General features: G+C 48.6%; 18 non-coding genes across 18 annotated transcripts; all 18 read left to right on the top strand.

Annotated features, from left to right (window-relative positions):
• Positions 1-417: 417 nt before the first annotated feature.
• Trnas-gcu (transfer RNA serine (anticodon GCU)) lies at positions 418-499 on the top strand. The gene has a single exon. It is a non-coding gene; the product is annotated as a tRNA-Ser (tRNA).
• An 809-nt stretch (positions 500-1,308) lies between these two features.
• Trnas-gcu (transfer RNA serine (anticodon GCU)) lies at positions 1,309-1,390 on the top strand. The gene has a single exon. It is a non-coding gene; the product is annotated as a tRNA-Ser (tRNA).
• Positions 1,391-2,302: 912 nt separating this feature from the next.
• On the top strand, positions 2,303-2,384 carry Trnas-gcu (transfer RNA serine (anticodon GCU)). The gene has a single exon. It is a non-coding gene; the product is annotated as a tRNA-Ser (tRNA).
• An 809-nt stretch (positions 2,385-3,193) lies between these two features.
• Trnas-gcu (transfer RNA serine (anticodon GCU)) lies at positions 3,194-3,275 on the top strand. The gene has a single exon. It is a non-coding gene; the product is annotated as a tRNA-Ser (tRNA).
• Positions 3,276-4,187: 912 nt separating this feature from the next.
• Positions 4,188-4,269, top strand: Trnas-gcu (transfer RNA serine (anticodon GCU)). Its single transcript has one exon. It is a non-coding gene; the product is annotated as a tRNA-Ser (tRNA).
• Positions 4,270-5,181: 912 nt separating this feature from the next.
• On the top strand, positions 5,182-5,263 carry Trnas-gcu (transfer RNA serine (anticodon GCU)). Its single transcript has one exon. It is a non-coding gene; the product is annotated as a tRNA-Ser (tRNA).
• An 809-nt stretch (positions 5,264-6,072) lies between these two features.
• Positions 6,073-6,154, top strand: Trnas-gcu (transfer RNA serine (anticodon GCU)). Its single transcript has one exon. It is a non-coding gene; the product is annotated as a tRNA-Ser (tRNA).
• A 911-nt stretch (positions 6,155-7,065) lies between these two features.
• Positions 7,066-7,147, top strand: Trnas-gcu (transfer RNA serine (anticodon GCU)). Its single transcript has one exon. It is a non-coding gene; the product is annotated as a tRNA-Ser (tRNA).
• A 912-nt stretch (positions 7,148-8,059) lies between these two features.
• On the top strand, positions 8,060-8,141 carry Trnas-gcu (transfer RNA serine (anticodon GCU)). The gene has a single exon. It is a non-coding gene; the product is annotated as a tRNA-Ser (tRNA).
• Positions 8,142-9,053: 912 nt separating this feature from the next.
• Positions 9,054-9,135, top strand: Trnas-gcu (transfer RNA serine (anticodon GCU)). The gene has a single exon. It is a non-coding gene; the product is annotated as a tRNA-Ser (tRNA).
• Positions 9,136-10,046: 911 nt separating this feature from the next.
• On the top strand, positions 10,047-10,128 carry Trnas-gcu (transfer RNA serine (anticodon GCU)). The gene has a single exon. It is a non-coding gene; the product is annotated as a tRNA-Ser (tRNA).
• A 912-nt stretch (positions 10,129-11,040) lies between these two features.
• On the top strand, positions 11,041-11,122 carry Trnas-gcu (transfer RNA serine (anticodon GCU)). Its single transcript has one exon. It is a non-coding gene; the product is annotated as a tRNA-Ser (tRNA).
• Positions 11,123-12,034: 912 nt separating this feature from the next.
• Positions 12,035-12,116, top strand: Trnas-gcu (transfer RNA serine (anticodon GCU)). Its single transcript has one exon. It is a non-coding gene; the product is annotated as a tRNA-Ser (tRNA).
• An 809-nt stretch (positions 12,117-12,925) lies between these two features.
• Positions 12,926-13,007, top strand: Trnas-gcu (transfer RNA serine (anticodon GCU)). Its single transcript has one exon. It is a non-coding gene; the product is annotated as a tRNA-Ser (tRNA).
• Positions 13,008-13,918: 911 nt separating this feature from the next.
• Trnas-gcu (transfer RNA serine (anticodon GCU)) lies at positions 13,919-14,000 on the top strand. Its single transcript has one exon. It is a non-coding gene; the product is annotated as a tRNA-Ser (tRNA).
• A 912-nt stretch (positions 14,001-14,912) lies between these two features.
• Positions 14,913-14,994, top strand: Trnas-gcu (transfer RNA serine (anticodon GCU)). The gene has a single exon. It is a non-coding gene; the product is annotated as a tRNA-Ser (tRNA).
• An 809-nt stretch (positions 14,995-15,803) lies between these two features.
• On the top strand, positions 15,804-15,885 carry Trnas-gcu (transfer RNA serine (anticodon GCU)). Its single transcript has one exon. It is a non-coding gene; the product is annotated as a tRNA-Ser (tRNA).
• An 809-nt stretch (positions 15,886-16,694) lies between these two features.
• Trnas-gcu (transfer RNA serine (anticodon GCU)) lies at positions 16,695-16,776 on the top strand. Its single transcript has one exon. It is a non-coding gene; the product is annotated as a tRNA-Ser (tRNA).
• The last annotated feature ends 1,085 nt before the right edge of the window (positions 16,777-17,861 follow it).

Genomic DNA, 17,861 nt, shown 5'->3' with positions numbered 1-17,861 from the left:
CAACAGCAGGAGCCTCTGCTCTCACAATTCGGCTATGAAGAACGTGTTTTGCTCTTCTTAAGAAATTTAAAAGAAACGTCAACGAAGGTGGCAAATAAATGTTGCGAATCAAGATAATAGCGTCGTTGCAGTAATTGTTATACTGAATGCACAGGACATTTCTCATTTGCATTAGACAACACTACACGACGATTCGGTGCTTATTTTGCAGTAAGTAAGCGGGCCGACTACTTTCCCCCGATCGGATACCGACGTCAACGGATGCCATCATTAAATGATTCACGAGTGGGAGCTTGGTCAGCTGCACTGCAGCAGGGCACTACGGCGTTAACACCAGCCACACTACGATGCGTTTTCGAATCGACAAACGACTTCCTTCCGCAAGCACTAGTGACGGACGCAGTTTCCGCTGCATCCGACGAGGTGGCCGAGTGGTTAAGGCGTTGGACTGCTAATCCAATGTGCTCTGCACGCGTGGGTTCGAATCCCATCCTCGTCGAAGAATTTTGCGCAACGCAATCATTTCGTAACACGCCTTCTACATGCGAAACGCCACTCAGTAGTAACAATGGAACGTGTAGGTAGCAGATAGCATCTGTGAGAACTGCGAAACTAAACCGCCTACCAGATGGAAGGACACAACATTCGATAGCGTACGCCTTTCGAATCAGACATCATCTCAAGATCTATAAACGCATCGAAGTTTGGCACCATGCTGGTGTTTGGGAAGTCTGCGTTCTTATTCATATTTAAGTGCTTATTTCTCGCAGTCATTTTAACGTATCGAGCCTATAATACCCCCAACTGTAGCACAACTGTCGCCCTTCGACAGTTTGCTTTCCGTCCGGCCGCCATATACGGAAGCGATCTGATACGGCCAGGCTCCATCGCCAACAGCAGGAGCCTCTGCTCTCACAATTCGGCTATGAAGAACGTGTTTTGCTCTTCTTAAGAAATTTAAAAGAAACGTCAACGAAGGTGACAAATAAATGTTGCGAATCAAGATAATAGCGTCGTTGCAGTAATTGTTATACTGAATGCACAGGACATTTCTCATTTGCATTAGACAACACTACACGACGATTCGGTGCTTATTTTGCAGTAAGTAAGTGGGCCGACTACTTTCCCCCGATCGGATACCGACGTGAACGGATGCCATCATTAAATGATTCACGAGTGGGAGCTTGGTCAGCTGCACTGCAGCAGGGCACTACGGCGTTAACACCAGCCACACTACGATGCGTTTTCGAATCGACAAACGACTTCCTTCCGCAAGCACTAGTGACGGACGCAGTTTCCGCTGCATCCGACGAGGTGGCCGAGTGGTTAAGGGGTTGGACTGCTAGTCCAATGTGCTCTGCACGCGTGGGTTCGAATCCCATCCTCGTCGAAGAATTTTACGCAACGCACCGATTTCGTAACACGCCTTCTACATGCGAAACGCCACTCAGTAGTAACAATGGAACGTGTAGGTAGCAGATAGCATCTGTGAGAACTGCGAAACTAAACCGCCTACCAGATGGAAGGACACAACATTCGATAGCGTACGCCTTTCGAATCAGACATCATCTCAAGATCTATAAACGCATCGAAGTTTGGCACCATGCTGGTGTTTGGGAAGTCTGCGTTCTTATTCATATTTAAGTGCTTATTTCTCGCAGTCATTTTAACGTATCGAGACTATAATACCCCCAACTGTAGCACAACTGTCGCCCTTCGACAGTTTGCTTTCCGTCCGGCCGCCATATACGGAAGCGATCTGATAGGGCCAGGCTCCATCGCCAACAGCAGGAGCCTCTGCTCTCACAACGGTCGCCCTTCGACAGTTTGCTTTCCGTCCGGCCGCCATATACGGAAGCGATCTGATACGGCCAGGCTCCATCGCCAACAGCAGGAGCCTCTGCTCTCACAATTCGGCTATGAAGAACGTGTTTTGCTCTTCTTAAGAAATTTAAAAGAAACGTCAACGAAGGTGGCAAATAAATGTTGCGAATCAAGATAATAGCGTCGTTGCAGTAATTGTTATACTGAATGCACAGGACATTTCTCATTTGCATTAGGCAACACTACACGACGATTCGGTGCTTATTTTGCAGTAAGTAAGCGGGCCGACTACTTTCCCCCGATCGGATACCGACGTCAACGGATGCCATCATTAAATGATTCACGAGTGGGAGCTTGGTCAGCTGCACTGCAGCAGGGCACTACGGCGTTAACACCAGCCACACTACGATGCGTTTTCGAATCGACAAACGACTTCCTTCCGCAAGCACTAGTGACGGACGCAGTTTCCGCTGCATCCGACGAGGTGGCCGAGTGGTTAAGGCGTTGGACTGCTAATCCAATGTGCTCTGCACGCGTGGGTTCGAATCCCATCCTCGTCGAAGAATTTTGCGCAACGCAATCATTTCGTAACACGCCTTCTACATGCGAAACGCCACTCAGTAGTAACAATGGAACGTGTAGGTAGCAGATAGCATCTGTGAGAACTGCGAAACTAAACCGCCTACCAGATGGAAGGACACAACATTCGATAGCGTACGCCTTTCGAATCAGACATCATCTCAAGATCTATAAACGCATCGAAGTTTGGCACCATGCTGGTGTTTGGGAAGTCTGCGTTCTTATTCATATTTAAGTGCTTATTTCTCGCAGTCATTTTAACGTATCGAGCCTATAATACCCCCAACTGTAGCACAACTGTCGCCCTTCGACAGTTTGCTTTCCGTCCGGCCGCCATATACGGAAGCGATCTGATACGGCCAGGCTCCATCGCCAACAGCAGGAGCCTCTGCTCTCACAATTCGGCTATGAAGAACGTGTTTTGCTCTTCTTAAGAAATTTAAAAGAAACGTCAACGAAGGTGGCAAATAAATGTTGCGAATCAAGATAATAGCGTCGTTGCAGTAATTGTTATACTGAATGCACAGGACATTTCTCATTTGCATTAGACAACACTACACGACGATTCGGTGCTTATTTTGCAGTAAGTAAGTGGGCCGACTACTTTCCCCCGATCGGATACCGACGTCAACGGATGCCATCATTAAATGATTCACGAGTGGGAGCTTGGTCAGCTGCACTGCAGAAGGGCACTACGGCGTTAACACCAGCCACACTACGATGCGTTTTCGAATCGACAAACGACTTCCTTCCGCAAGCTCTAGTGACGGACGCAGTTACCGCTTCATCCGACGAGGTGGCCGAGTGGTTAAGGCGTTGGACTGCTAATCCAATGTGCTGTGCACGCGTGGGTTCGAATCCCATCCGCGTCGAAGAATTTTGCGCAACGCACCCATTTCGTAACACGCCTTCTACATGCGAAACGCCACTCAGTAGTAACAATGGAACGTGTAGGTAGCAGATAGCATCTGTGAGAACTGCGAAACTAAACCGCCTACCAGATGGAAGGACACAACATTCGATAGCGTACGCCTTTCGAATCAGACATCATCTCAAGATCTATAAACGCATCGAAGTTTGGCACCATGCTGGTGTTTGGGAAGTCTGCGTTCTTATTCATATTTAAGTGCTTATTTCTCGCAGTCATTTTAACGTATCGAGCCTATAATACCCCCAACTGTAGCACAACTGTCGCCCTTCGACAGTTTGCTTTCCGTCCGGCCGCCATATACGGAAGCGATCTGATAGGGCCAGGCTCCATCGCCAACAGCAGGAGCCTCTGCTCTCACAACTGTCGCCCTTCGACAGTTTGCTTTCCGTCCGGCCGCCATATACGGAAGCGATCTGATACGGCCAGGCTCCATCGCCAACAGCAGGAGCCTCTGCTCTCACAATTCGGCTATGAAGAACGTGTTTTGCTCTTCTTAAGAAATTTAAAAGAAACGTCAACGAAGGTGGCAAATAAATGTTGCGAATCAAGATAATAGCGTCGTTGCAGTAATTGTTATACTGAATGCACAGGACATTTCTCATTTGCATTAGACAACACTACACGACGATTCGGTGCTTATTTTGCAGTAAGTAAGTGGGCCGACTACTTTCCCCCGATCGGATACCGACGTCAACGGATGCCATCATTAAATGATTCACGAGTGGGAGCTTGGTCAGCTGCACTGCAGAAGGGCACTACGGCGTTAACACCAGCCACACTACGATGCGTTTTCGAATCGACAAACGACTTCCTTCCGCAAGCACTAGTGACGGACGCAGTTACCGCTTCATCCGACGAGGTGGCCGAGTGGTTAAGGCGTTGGACTGCTAATCCAATGTGCTCTGCACGCGTGGGTTCGAATCCCATCCTCGTCGAAGAATTTTACGCAACGCACCCATTTCGTAACACGCCTTCTACATGCGAAACGCCACTCAGTAGTAACAATGGAACGTGTAGGTAGCAGATAGCATCTGTGAGAACTGCGAAACTAAACCGCCTACCAGATGGAAGGACACAACATTCGATAGCGTACGCCTTTCGAATCAGACATCATCTCAAGATCTATAAACGCATCGAAGTTTGGCACCATGCTGGTGTTTGGGAAGTCTGCGTTCTTATTCATATTTAAGTGCTTATTTCTCGCAGTCATTTTAACGTATCGAGACTATAATACCCCCAACTGTAGCACAACTGTCGCCCTTCGACAGTTTGCTTTCCGTCCGGCCGCCATATACGGAAGCGATCTGATAGGGCCAGGCTCCATCGCCAACAGCAGGAGCCTCTGCTCTCACAACGGTCGCCCTTCGACAGTTTGCTTTCCGTCCGGCCGCCATATACGGAAGCGATCTGATACGGCCAGGCTCCATCGCCAACAGCAGGAGCCTCTGCTCTCACAATTCGGCTATGAAGAACGTGTTTTGCTCTTCTTAAGAAATTTAAAAGAAACGTCAACGAAGGTGGCAAATAAATGTTGCGAATCAAGATAATAGCGTCGTTGCAGTAATTGTTATACTGAATGCACAGGACATTTCTCATTTGCATTAGACAACACTACACGACGATTCGGTGCTTATTTTGCAGTAAGTAAGCGGGCCGACTACTTTCCCCCGATCGGATACCGACGTCAACGGATGCCATCATTAAATGATTCACGAGTGGGAGCTTGGTCAGCTGCACTGCAGCAGGGCACTACGGCGTTAACACCAGCCACACTACGATGCGTTTTCGAATCGACAAACGACTTCCTTCCGCAAGCACTAGTGACGGACGCAGTTTCCGCTGCATCCGACGAGGTGGCCGAGTGGTTAAGGCGTTGGACTGCTAATCCAATGTGCTCTGCACGCGTGGGTTCGAATCCCATCCTCGTCGAAGAATTTTGCGCAACGCAATCATTTCGTAACACGCCTTCTACATGCGAAACGCCACTCAGTAGTAACAATGGAACGTGTAGGTAGCAGATAGCATCTGTGAGAACTGCGAAACTAAACCGCCTACCAGATGGAAGGACACAACATTCGATAGCGTACGCCTTTCGAATCAGACATCATCTCAAGATCTATAAACGCATCGAAGTTTGGCACCATGCTGGTGTTTGGGAAGTCTGCGTTCTTATTCATATTTAAGTGCTTATTTCTCGCAGTCATTTTAACGTATCGAGCCTATAATACCCCCAACTGTAGCACAACTGTCGCCCTTCGACAGTTTGCTTTCCGTCCGGCCGCCATATACGGAAGCGATCTGATACGGCCAGGCTCCATCGCCAACAGCAGGAGCCTCTGCTCTCACAATTCGGCTATGAAGAACGTGTTTTGCTCTTCTTAAGAAATTTAAAAGAAACGTCAACGAAGGTGACAAATAAATGTTGCGAATCAAGATAATAGCGTCATTGCAGTAATTGTTATACTGAATGCACAGGACATTTCTCATTTGCATTAGACAACACTACACGACGATTCGGTGCTTATTTTGCAGTAAGTAAGTGGGCCGACTACTTTCCCCCGATCGGATACCGACGTGAACGGATGCCATCATTAAATGATTCACGAGTGGGAGCTTGGTCAGCTGCACTGCAGCAGGGCACTACGGCGTTAACACTAGCCACACTACGATGCGTTTTCGAATCGACAAACGATTTCCTTCCGCAAGCACTAGTGACGGACGCAGTTTCCGCTGCATCCGACGAGGTGGCCGAGTGGTTAAGGGGTTGGACTGCTAGTCCAATGTGCTCTGCACGCGTGGGTTCGAATCCCATCCTCGTCGAAGAATTTTACGCAACGCACCCATTTCGTAACACGCCTTCTACATGCGAAACGCCACTCAGTAGTAACAATGGAACGTGTAGGTAGCAGATAGCATCTGTGAGAACTGCGAAACTAAACCGCCTACCAGATGGAAGGACACAACATTCGATAGCGTACGCCTTTCGAATCAGACATCATCTCAAGATCTATAAACGCATCGAAGTTTGGCACCATGCTGGTGTTTGGGAAGTCTGCGTTCTTATTCATATTTAAGTGCTTATTTCTCGCAGTCATTTTAACGTATCGAGCCTATAATACCCCCAACTGTAGCACAACTGTCGCCCTCGACAGTTTGCTTTCCGTCCGGCCGCCATATACGGAAGTGATCTGATAGGGCCAGGCTCCATCGCCAACAGCAGGAGCCTCTGCTCTCACAACTGTCGCCCTTCGACAGTTTGCTTTCCGTCCGGCCGCCATATACGGAAGCGATCTGATACGGCCAGGCTCCATCGCCAACAGCAGGAGCCTCTGCTCTCACAATTCGGCTATGAAGAACGTGTTTTGCTCTTCTTAAGAAATTTAAAAGAAACGTCAACGAAGGTGGCAAATAAATGTTGCGAATCAAGATAATAGCGTCGTTCCAGTAATTGTTATACTGAATGCACAGGACATTTCTCATTTGCATTAGACAACACTACACGACGATTCGGTGCTTATTTTGCAGTAAGTAAGTGGGCCGACTACTTTCCCCCGATCGGATACCGACGTCAACGGATGCCATCATTAAATGATTCACGAGTGGGAGCTTGGTCAGCTGCACTGCAGAAGGGCACTACGGCGTTAACACCAGCCACACTACGATGCGTTTTCGAATCGACAAACGACTTCCTTCCGCAAGCACTAGTGACGGACGCAGTTACCGCTTCATCCGACGAGGTGGCCGAGTGGTTAAGGCGTTGGACTGCTAATCCAATGTGCTGTGCACGCGTGGGTTCGAATCCCATCCGCGTCGAAGAATTTTGCGCAACGCACCCATTTCGTAACACGCCTTCTACATGCGAAACGCCACTCAGTAGTAACAATGGAACGTGTAGGTAGCAGATAGCATCTGTGAGAACTGCGAAACTAAACCGCCTACCAGATGGAAGGACACAACATTCGATAGCGTACGCCTTTCGAATCAGACATCATCTCAAGATCTATAAACGCATCGAAGTTTGGCACCATGCTGGTGTTTGGGAAGTCTGCGTTCTTATTCATATTTAAGTGCTTATTTCTCGCAGTCATTTTAACGTATCGAGCCTATAATACCCCCAACTGTAGCACAACTGTCGCCCTTCGACAGTTTGCTTTCCGTCCGGCCGCCATATACGGAAGCGATCTGATAGGGCCAGGCTCCATCGCCAACAGCAGGAGCCTCTGCTCTCACAACTGTCGCCCTTCGACAGTTTGCTTTCCGTCCGGCCGCCATATACGGAAGCGATCTGATACGGCCAGGCTCCATCGCCAACAGCAGGAGCCTCTGCTCTCACAATTCGGCTATGAAGAACGTGTTTTGCTCTTCTTAAGAAATTTAAAAGAAACGTCAACGAAGGTGGCAAATAAATGTTGCGAATCAAGATAATAGCGTCGTTGCAGTAATTGTTATACTGAATGCACAGGACATTTCTCATTTGCATTAGACAACACTACACGACGATTCGGTGCTTATTTTGCAGTAAGTAAGTGGGCCGACTACTTTCCCCCGATCGGATACCGACGTGAACGGATGCCATCATTAAATGATTCACGAGTGGGAGCTTGGTCAGCTGCACTGCAGCAGGGCACTACGGCGTTAACACTAGCCACACTACGATGCGTTTTCGAATCGACAAACGATTTCCTTCCGCAAGCACTAGTGACGGACGCAGTTACCGCTTCATCCGACGAGGTGGCCGAGTGGTTAAGGCGTTGGACTGCTAATCCAATGTGCTCTGCACGCGTGGGTTCGAATCCCATCCTCGTCGAAGAATTTTACGCAACGCACCCATTTCGTAACACGCCTTCTACATGCGAAACGCCACTCAGTAGTAACAATGGAACGTGTAGGTAGCAGATAGCATCTGTGAGAACTGCGAAACTAAACCGCCTACCAGATGGAAGGACACAACATTCGATAGCGTACGCCTTTCTAATCAGACATCATCTCAAGATCTATAAACGCATCGAAGTTTGGCACCATGCTGGTGTTTGGGAAGTCTGCGTTCTTATTCATATTTAAGTGCTTATTTCTCGCAGTCATTTTAACGTATCGAGACTATAATACCCCCAACTGTAGCACAACTGTCGCCCTTCGACAGTTTGCTTTCCGTCCGGCCGCCATATACGGAAGCGATCTGATAGGGCCAGGCTCCATCGCCAACAGCAGGAGCCTCTGCTCTCACAACGGTCGCCCTTCGACAGTTTGCTTTCCGTCCGGCCGCCATATACGGAAGCGATCTGATACGGCCAGGCTCCATCGCCAACAGCAGGAGCCTCTGCTCTCACAATTCGGCTATGAAGAACGTGTTTTGCTCTTCTTAAGAAATTTAAAAGAAACGTCAACGAAGGTGACAAATAAATGTTGCGAATCAAGATAATAGCGTCATTGCAGTAATTGTTATACTGAATGCACAGGACATTTCTCATTTGCATTAGACAACACTACACGACGATTCGGTGCTTATTTTGCAGTAAGTAAGTGGGCCGACTACTTTCCCCCGATCGGATACCGACGTGAACGGATGCCATCATTAAATGATTCACGAGTGGGAGCTTGGTCAGCTGCACTGCAGCAGGGCACTACGGCGTTAACACTAGCCACACTACGATGCGTTTTCGAATCGACAAACGATTTCCTTCCGCAAGCACTAGTGACGGACGCAGTTTCCGCTGCATCCGACGAGGTGGCCGAGTGGTTAAGGGGTTGGACTGCTAGTCCAATGTGCTCTGCACGCGTGGGTTCGAATCCCATCCTCGTCGAAGAATTTTACGCAACGCACCCATTTCGTAACACGCCTTCTACATGCGAAACGCCACTCAGTAGTAACAATGGAACGTGTAGGTAGCAGATAGCATCTGTGAGAACTGCGAAACTAAACCGCCTACCAGATGGAAGGACACAACATTCGATAGCGTACGCCTTTCGAATCAGACATCATCTCAAGATCTATAAACGCATCGAAGTTTGGCACCATGCTGGTGTTTGGGAAGTCTGCGTTCTTATTCATATTTAAGTGCTTATTTCTCGCAGTCATTTTAACGTATCGAGCCTATAATACCCCCAACTGTAGCACAACTGTCGCCCTCGACAGTTTGCTTTCCGTCCGGCCGCCATATACGGAAGTGATCTGATAGGGCCAGGCTCCATCGCCAACAGCAGGAGCCTCTGCTCTCACAACTGTCGCCCTTCGACAGTTTGCTTTCCGTCCGGCCGCCATATACGGAAGCGATCTGATACGGCCAGGCTCCATCGCCAACAGCAGGAGCCTCTGCTCTCACAATTCGGCTATGAAGAACGTGTTTTGCTCTTCTTAAGAAATTTAAAAGAAACGTCAACGAAGGTGGCAAATAAATGTTGCGAATCAAGATAATAGCGTCGTTCCAGTAATTGTTATACTGAATGCACAGGACATTTCTCATTTGCATTAGACAACACTACACGACGATTCGGTGCTTATTTTGCAGTAAGTAAGTGGGCCGACTACTTTCCCCCGATCGGATACCGACGTCAACGGATGCCATCATTAAATGATTCACGAGTGGGAGCTTGGTCAGCTGCACTGCAGAAGGGCACTACGGCGTTAACACCAGCCACACTACGATGCGTTTTCGAATCGACAAACGACTTCCTTCCGCAAGCACTAGTGACGGACGCAGTTACCGCTTCATCCGACGAGGTGGCCGAGTGGTTAAGGCGTTGGACTGCTAATCCAATGTGCTGTGCACGCGTGGGTTCGAATCCCATCCGCGTCGAAGAATTTTGCGCAACGCACCCATTTCGTAACACGCCTTCTACATGCGAAACGCCACTCAGTAGTAACAATGGAACGTGTAGGTAGCAGATAGCATCTGTGAGAACTGCGAAACTAAACCGCCTACCAGATGGAAGGACACAACATTCGATAGCGTACGCCTTTCGAATCAGACATCATCTCAAGATCTATAAACGCATCGAAGTTTGGCACCATGCTGGTGTTTGGGAAGTCTGCGTTCTTATTCATATTTAAGTGCTTATTTCTCGCAGTCATTTTAACGTATCGAGCCTATAATACCCCCAACTGTAGCACAACTGTCGCCCTTCGACAGTTTGCTTTCCGTCCGGCCGCCATATACGGAAGCGATCTGATAGGGCCAGGCTCCATCGCCAACAGCAGGAGCCTCTGCTCTCACAACTGTCGCCCTTCGACAGTTTGCTTTCCGTCCGGCCGCCATATACGGAAGCGATCTGATACGGCCAGGCTCCATCGCCAACAGCAGGAGCCTCTGCTCTCACAATTCGGCTATGAAGAACGTGTTTTGCTCTTCTTAAGAAATTTAAAAGAAACGTCAACGAAGGTGGCAAATAAATGTTGCGAATCAAGATAATAGCGTCGTTGCAGTAATTGTTATACTGAATGCACAGGACATTTCTCATTTGCATTAGACAACACTACACGACGATTCGGTGCTTATTTTGCAGTAAGTAAGTGGGCCGACTACTTTCCCCCGATCGGATACCGACGTCAACGGATGCCATCATTAAATGATTCACGAGTGGGAGCTTGGTCAGCTGCACTGCAGAAGGGCACTACGGCGTTAACACCAGCCACACTACGATGCGTTTTCGAATCGACAAACGACTTCCTTCCGCAAGCACTAGTGACGGACGCAGTTACCGCTTCATCCGACGAGGTGGCCGAGTGGTTAAGGCGTTGGACTGCTAATCCAATGTGCTCTGCACGCGTGGGTTCGAATCCCATCCTCGTCGAAGAATTTTACGCAACGCACCCATTTCGTAACACGCCTTCTACATGCGAAACGCCACTCAGTAGTAACAATGGAACGTGTAGGTAGCAGATAGCATCTGTGAGAACTGCGAAACTAAACCGCCTACCAGATGGAAGGACACAACATTCGATAGCGTACGCCTTTCTAATCAGACATCATCTCAAGATCTATAAACGCATCGAAGTTTGGCACCATGCTGGTGTTTGGGAAGTCTGCGTTCTTATTCATATTTAAGTGCTTATTTCTCGCAGTCATTTTAACGTATCGAGACTATAATACCCCCAACTGTAGCACAACTGTCGCCCTTCGACAGTTTGCTTTCCGTCCGGCCGCCATATACGGAAGCGATCTGATAGGGCCAGGCTCCATCGCCAACAGCAGGAGCCTCTGCTCTCACAACGGTCGCCCTTCGACAGTTTGCTTTCCGTCCGGCCGCCATATACGGAAGCGATCTGATACGGCCAGGCTCCATCGCCAACAGCAGGAGCCTCTGCTCTCACAATTCGGCTATGAAGAACGTGTTTTGCTCTTCTTAAGAAATTTAAAAGAAACGTCAACGAAGGTGGCAAATAAATGTTGCGAATCAAGATAATAGCGTCGTTGCAGTAATTGTTATACTGAATGCACAGGACATTTCTCATTTGCATTAGACAACACTACACGACGATTCGGTGCTTATTTTGCAGTAAGTAAGCGGGCCGACTACTTTCCCCCGATCGGATACCGACGTCAACGGATGCCATCATTAAATGATTCACGAGTGGGAGCTTGGTCAGCTGCACTGCAGCAGGGCACTACGGCGTTAACACCAGCCACACTACGATGCGTTTTCGAATCGACAAACGACTTCCTTCCGCAAGCACTAGTGACGGACGCAGTTTCCGCTGCATCCGACGAGGTGGCCGAGTGGTTAAGGCGTTGGACTGCTAATCCAATGTGCTCTGCACGCGTGGGTTCGAATCCCATCCTCGTCGAAGAATTTTGCGCAACGCAATCATTTCGTAACACGCCTTCTACATGCGAAACGCCACTCAGTAGTAACAATGGAACGTGTAGGTAGCAGATAGCATCTGTGAGAACTGCGAAACTAAACCGCCTACCAGATGGAAGGACACAACATTCGATAGCGTACGCCTTTCGAATCAGACATCATCTCAAGATCTATAAACGCATCGAAGTTTGGCACCATGCTGGTGTTTGGGAAGTCTGCGTTCTTATTCATATTTAAGTGCTTATTTCTCGCAGTCATTTTAACGTATCGAGCCTATAATACCCCCAACTGTAGCACAACTGTCGCCCTTCGACAGTTTGCTTTCCGTCCGGCCGCCATATACGGAAGCGATCTGATACGGCCAGGCTCCATCGCCAACAGCAGGAGCCTCTGCTCTCACAATTCGGCTATGAAGAACGTGTTTTGCTCTTCTTAAGAAATTTAAAAGAAACGTCAACGAAGGTGACAAATAAATGTTGCGAATCAAGATAATAGCGTCATTGCAGTAATTGTTATACTGAATGCACAGGACATTTCTCATTTGCATTAGACAACACTACACGACGATTCGGTGCTTATTTTGCAGTAAGTAAGTGGGCCGACTACTTTCCCCCGATCGGATACCGACGTGAACGGATGCCATCATTAAATGATTCACGAGTGGGAGCTTGGTCAGCTGCACTGCAGCAGGGCACTACGGCGTTAACACTAGCCACACTACGATGCGTTTTCGAATCGACAAACGATTTCCTTCCGCAAGCACTAGTGACGGACGCAGTTTCCGCTGCATCCGACGAGGTGGCCGAGTGGTTAAGGGGTTGGACTGCTAGTCCAATGTGCTCTGCACGCGTGGGTTCGAATCCCATCCTCGTCGAAGAATTTTACGCAACGCACCCATTTCGTAACACGCCTTCTACATGCGAAACGCCACTCAGTAGTAACAATGGAACGTGTAGGTAGCAGATAGCATCTGTGAGAACTGCGAAACTAAACCGCCTACCAGATGGAAGGACACAACATTCGATAGCGTACGCCTTTCGAATCAGACATCATCTCAAGATCTATAAACGCATCGAAGTTTGGCACCATGCTGGTGTTTGGGAAGTCTGCGTTCTTATTCATATTTAAGTGCTTATTTCTCGCAGTCATTTTAACGTATCGAGCCTATAATACCCCCAACTGTAGCACAACTGTCGCCCTCGACAGTTTGCTTTCCGTCCGGCCGCCATATACGGAAGTGATCTGATAGGGCCAGGCTCCATCGCCAACAGCAGGAGCCTCTGCTCTCACAACTGTCGCCCTTCGACAGTTTGCTTTCCGTCCGGCCGCCATATACGGAAGCGATCTGATACGGCCAGGCTCCATCGCCAACAGCAGGAGCCTCTGCTCTCACAATTCGGCTATGAAGAACGTGTTTTGCTCTTCTTAAGAAATTTAAAAGAAACGTCAACGAAGGTGGCAAATAAATGTTGCGAATCAAGATAATAGCGTCGTTGCAGTAATTGTTATACTGAATGCACAGGACATTTCTCATTTGCATTAGACAACACTACACGACGATTCGGTGCTTATTTTGCAGTAAGTAAGTGGGCCGACTACTTTCCCCCGATCGGATACCGACGTGAACGGATGCCATCATTAAATGATTCACGAGTGGGAGCTTGGTCAGCTGCACTGCAGAAGGGCACTACGGCGTTAACACCAGCCACACTACGATGCGTTTTCGAATCGACAAACGACTTCCTTCCGCAAGCACTAGTGACGGACGCAGTTACCGCTTCATCCGACGAGGTGGCCGAGTGGTTAAGGCGTTGGACTGCTAATCCAATGTGCTCTGCACGCGTGGGTTCGAATCCCATCCGCGTCGAAGAATTTTGCGCAACGCACCCATTTCGTAACACGCCTTCTACATGCGAAACGCCACTCAGTAGTAACAATGGAACGTGTAGGTAGCAGATAGCATCTGTGAGAACTGCGAAACTAAACCGCCTACCAGATGGAAGGACACAACATTCGATAGCGTACGCCTTTCGAATCAGACATCATCTCAAGATCTATAAACGCATCGAAGTTTGGCACCATGCTGGTGTTTGGGAAGTCTGCGTTCTTATTCATATTTAAGTGCTTATTTCTCGCAGTCATTTTAACGTATCGAGCCTATAATACCCCCAACTGTAGCACAACTGTCGCCCTTCGACAGTTTGCTTTCCGTCCGGCCGCCATATACGGAAGCGATCTGATAGGGCCAGGCTCCATCGCCAACAGCAGGAGCCTCTGCTCTCACAACTGTCGCCCTTCGACAGTTTGCTTTCCGTCCGGCCGCCATATACGGAAGCGATCTGATACGGCCAGGCTCCATCGCCAACAGCAGGAGCCTCTGCTCTCACAATTCGGCTATGAAGAACGTGTTTTGCTCTTCTTAAGAAATTTAAAAGAAACGTCAACGAAGGTGGCAAATAAATGTTGCGAATCAAGATAATAGCGTCGTTGCAGTAATTGTTATACTGAATGCACAGGACATTTCTCATTTGCATTAGACAACACTACACGACGATTCGGTGCTTATTTTGCAGTAAGTAAGTGGGCCGACTACTTTCCCCCGATCGGATACCGACGTCAACGGATGCCATCATTAAATGATTCACGAGTGGGAGCTTGGTCAGCTGCACTGCAGAAGGGCACTACGGCGTTAACACCAGCCACACTACGATGCGTTTTCGAATCGACAAACGACTTCCTTCCGCAAGCACTAGTGACAGACGCAGTTTCCGCTTCATCCGACGAGGTGGCCGAGTGGTTAAGGCGTTGGACTGCTAATCCAATGTGCTCTGCACGCGTGGGTTCGAATCCCATCCTCGTCGAAGAATTTTACGCAACGCACCCATTTCGTAACACGCCTTCTACATGCGAAACGCCACTCACTAGTAACAATGGAACGACTAGGTAGCAGATAGCATCTGTGAGAACTGCGAAACTAAACCGCCTACCAGATGGAAGGACACAACATTCGATAGCGTACGCCTTTCGAATCAGACATCATCTCAAGATCTATAAACGCATCGAAGTTTGGCACCATGCTGGTGTTTGGGAAGTCTGCGTTCTTATTCATATTTAAGTGCTTATTTCTCGCAGTCATTTTAACGTATCGAGCCTATAATACCCCCAACTGTAGCACAACTGTCGCCCTTCGACAGTTTGCTTTCCGTCCGGCCGCCATATACGGAAGCGATCTGATACGGCCAGGCTCCATCGCCAACAGCAGGAGCCTCTGCTCTCACAATTCGGCTATGAAGAACGTGTTTTGCTCTTCTTAAGAAATTTAAAAGAAACGTCAACGAAGGTGGCAAATAAATGTTGCGAATCAAGATAATAGCGTCGTTGCAGTAATTGTTATACTGAATGCACAGGACATTTCTCATTTGCATTAGACAACACTACACGACGATTCGGTGCTTATTTTGCAGTAAGTAAGTTGGCCGACTACTTTCCCCCGATCGGATACCGACGTCAACGGATGCCATCATTAAATGATTCACGAGTGGGAGCTTGGTCAGCTGCACTGCAGAAGGGCACTACGGCGTTAACACCAGCCACACTACGATGCGTTTTCGAATCGACAAACGACTTCCTTCCGCAAGCACTAGTGACGGACGCAGTTTCCGCTTCATCCGACGAGGTGGCCGAGTGGTTAAGGCGTTGGACTGCTAATCCAATGTGCTCTGCACGCGTGGGTTCGAATCCCATCCGCGTCGAAGAATTTTGCGCAACGCACCCATTTCGTAACACGCCTTCTACATGCGAAACGCCACTCAGTAGTAACAATGGAACGTGTAGGTAGCAGATAGCATCTGTGAGAACTGCGAAACTAAACCGCCTACCAGATGGAAGGACACAACATTCGATAGCGTACGCCTTTCGAATCAGACATCATCTGAAGATCTATAAACGCATCGAAGTTTGGCACCATGCTATTGTTTGGGAAGTCTGGGTTCTTATTCATATTTAAGTGCTTATTTCTCGCAGTCATTTTAACGTATCGAGCCTATAATACCCCCAACTGTAGCACAACTATCGCCCTTCGACAGTTTGCTTTCCGTCCGGCCGCCATATACGGAAGCGGTCTGATACGGCCAGGCTCCATCGCCAACAGCAGGAGCCTCTGCTCTCACAATTCGGCTATGAAGAACGTGTTTTGCTCTTCTTAAGAAATTTAAAAGGAACGTCAACGAAGGTGACAAATAAATGTTGCGAATCAAGATAATAGCGTCTTTGCAGTATTTGTTATAAAGAATGCACAGGACATTTCTCATTTGCATTAGACAACACTACACGACGATTCGGTGCTTATTTTGCAGTAAGTAAGTGGGCCGACTACTTTCCCCCGATCGGATACCGACGTGAAAGGATGCCATCATTAAATGATTCACGAGTGGGAGCTTGGTCAGCTGCACTGCAGCAGGGCACTACGGCGTTAACACCAGCCACACTACGATGCGTTTTCGAATCGACAAACGACTTCCTTCCGCAAGCACTAGTGACGGACGCAGTTTCCGCTGCATCAGACGAGGTGGCCTAGTGGTTAAGGCGTTGGACTGCTAATCCAATGTGCTCTGCTCGCGTGGGTTCGAATCCCATCCTCGTCGAAGAATTTTACGCAACGCACCCATTTCGTAACACGCCTTCTACATGCGAAACGCCACTCAGTAGTAACAATTGAACGTGTAGGTAGCAGATAGCATCTGTGAGAACTGCGAAACTAAACCGCCTACCAGATGGAAGGACACAACATTCGATAGCGTACGCCTTTCGAATCAGACATCATCTCAAGATCTATAAACGCATCGAAGTTTGGCACCATGCTGGTGTTTGGGAAGTCTGTGTTCTTATTCATATTTAAGTGCTTATTTCTCGCAGTCATTTTAACGTATCGAGCCCATAATACCCCCAACTGTAGCACAACTGTCGCCCTTCGACAGTTTGCTTTCCGTCCGGCCGCCATATACGGAAGCGATCTGATAGAGCCAGGCTCCATCGCCAACAGCAGGAGCCTCTGCTCTCACATCTGTCGCCCTTCGACAGTTTGCTTTCCGTCCGGCCGCCATATACGGAAGCGATCTGATACGGCCAGGCTCCATCGCCAACAGCAGGAGCCTCTGCTCTCACAATTAGGCTATGAAGAACGTGTTTTGCTCTTCTTAAGAAATTTAAAAGAAACGTCAACGAAGGTGACAAATAAATGTTGCGAATCAAGATAATAGCGTCGTTGCAGTAATTGTTATACTGAATGCACAGAGCATTTCTCATTTGCATTAGACAACACTACACGACGATTCGGTGCTTATTTTGCAGCAAGTAAGTGGGCCGACTACTTTCCCCCGATCGGATACCGACGTGAACGGATGCCATCATTAAATGATTCACGAGTGGGAGCTTGGTCAGCTGCACTGCAGCAGGGCACTACGGCGTTAACACCAGCCACACTACGATGCGTTTTCGAATCGACAAACGACTTCCTTCCGCAAGCACTAGTGACGGACGCAGTTTCCGCTGCATCCGACGAGGTGGCCGAGTGGTTAAAGCGTTGGACTGCAGTCGGCTCTCAGCCGTGGCAGCGTGCGGTCGGCCCCGCTCGCCGGCCCCGTACTCCGCTGCAGGTTTGTTTACTACCGCGTCGTAGCTTTAAGGCTTGTCTCCGTCCACCGTGAACAACATGTCGAGCGCTTACCGC

This window comes from Schistocerca gregaria, chromosome 2 (assembly GCF_023897955.1).
Source record: "Schistocerca gregaria isolate iqSchGreg1 chromosome 2, iqSchGreg1.2, whole genome shotgun sequence".
NCBI classification, from domain to species: Eukaryota; Metazoa; Arthropoda; class Insecta; order Orthoptera; family Acrididae; genus Schistocerca; species Schistocerca gregaria.
The sequence above is the reverse complement of the archived record's forward strand: the minus strand, read 5'-3'. Positions and strand labels throughout refer to the sequence as shown.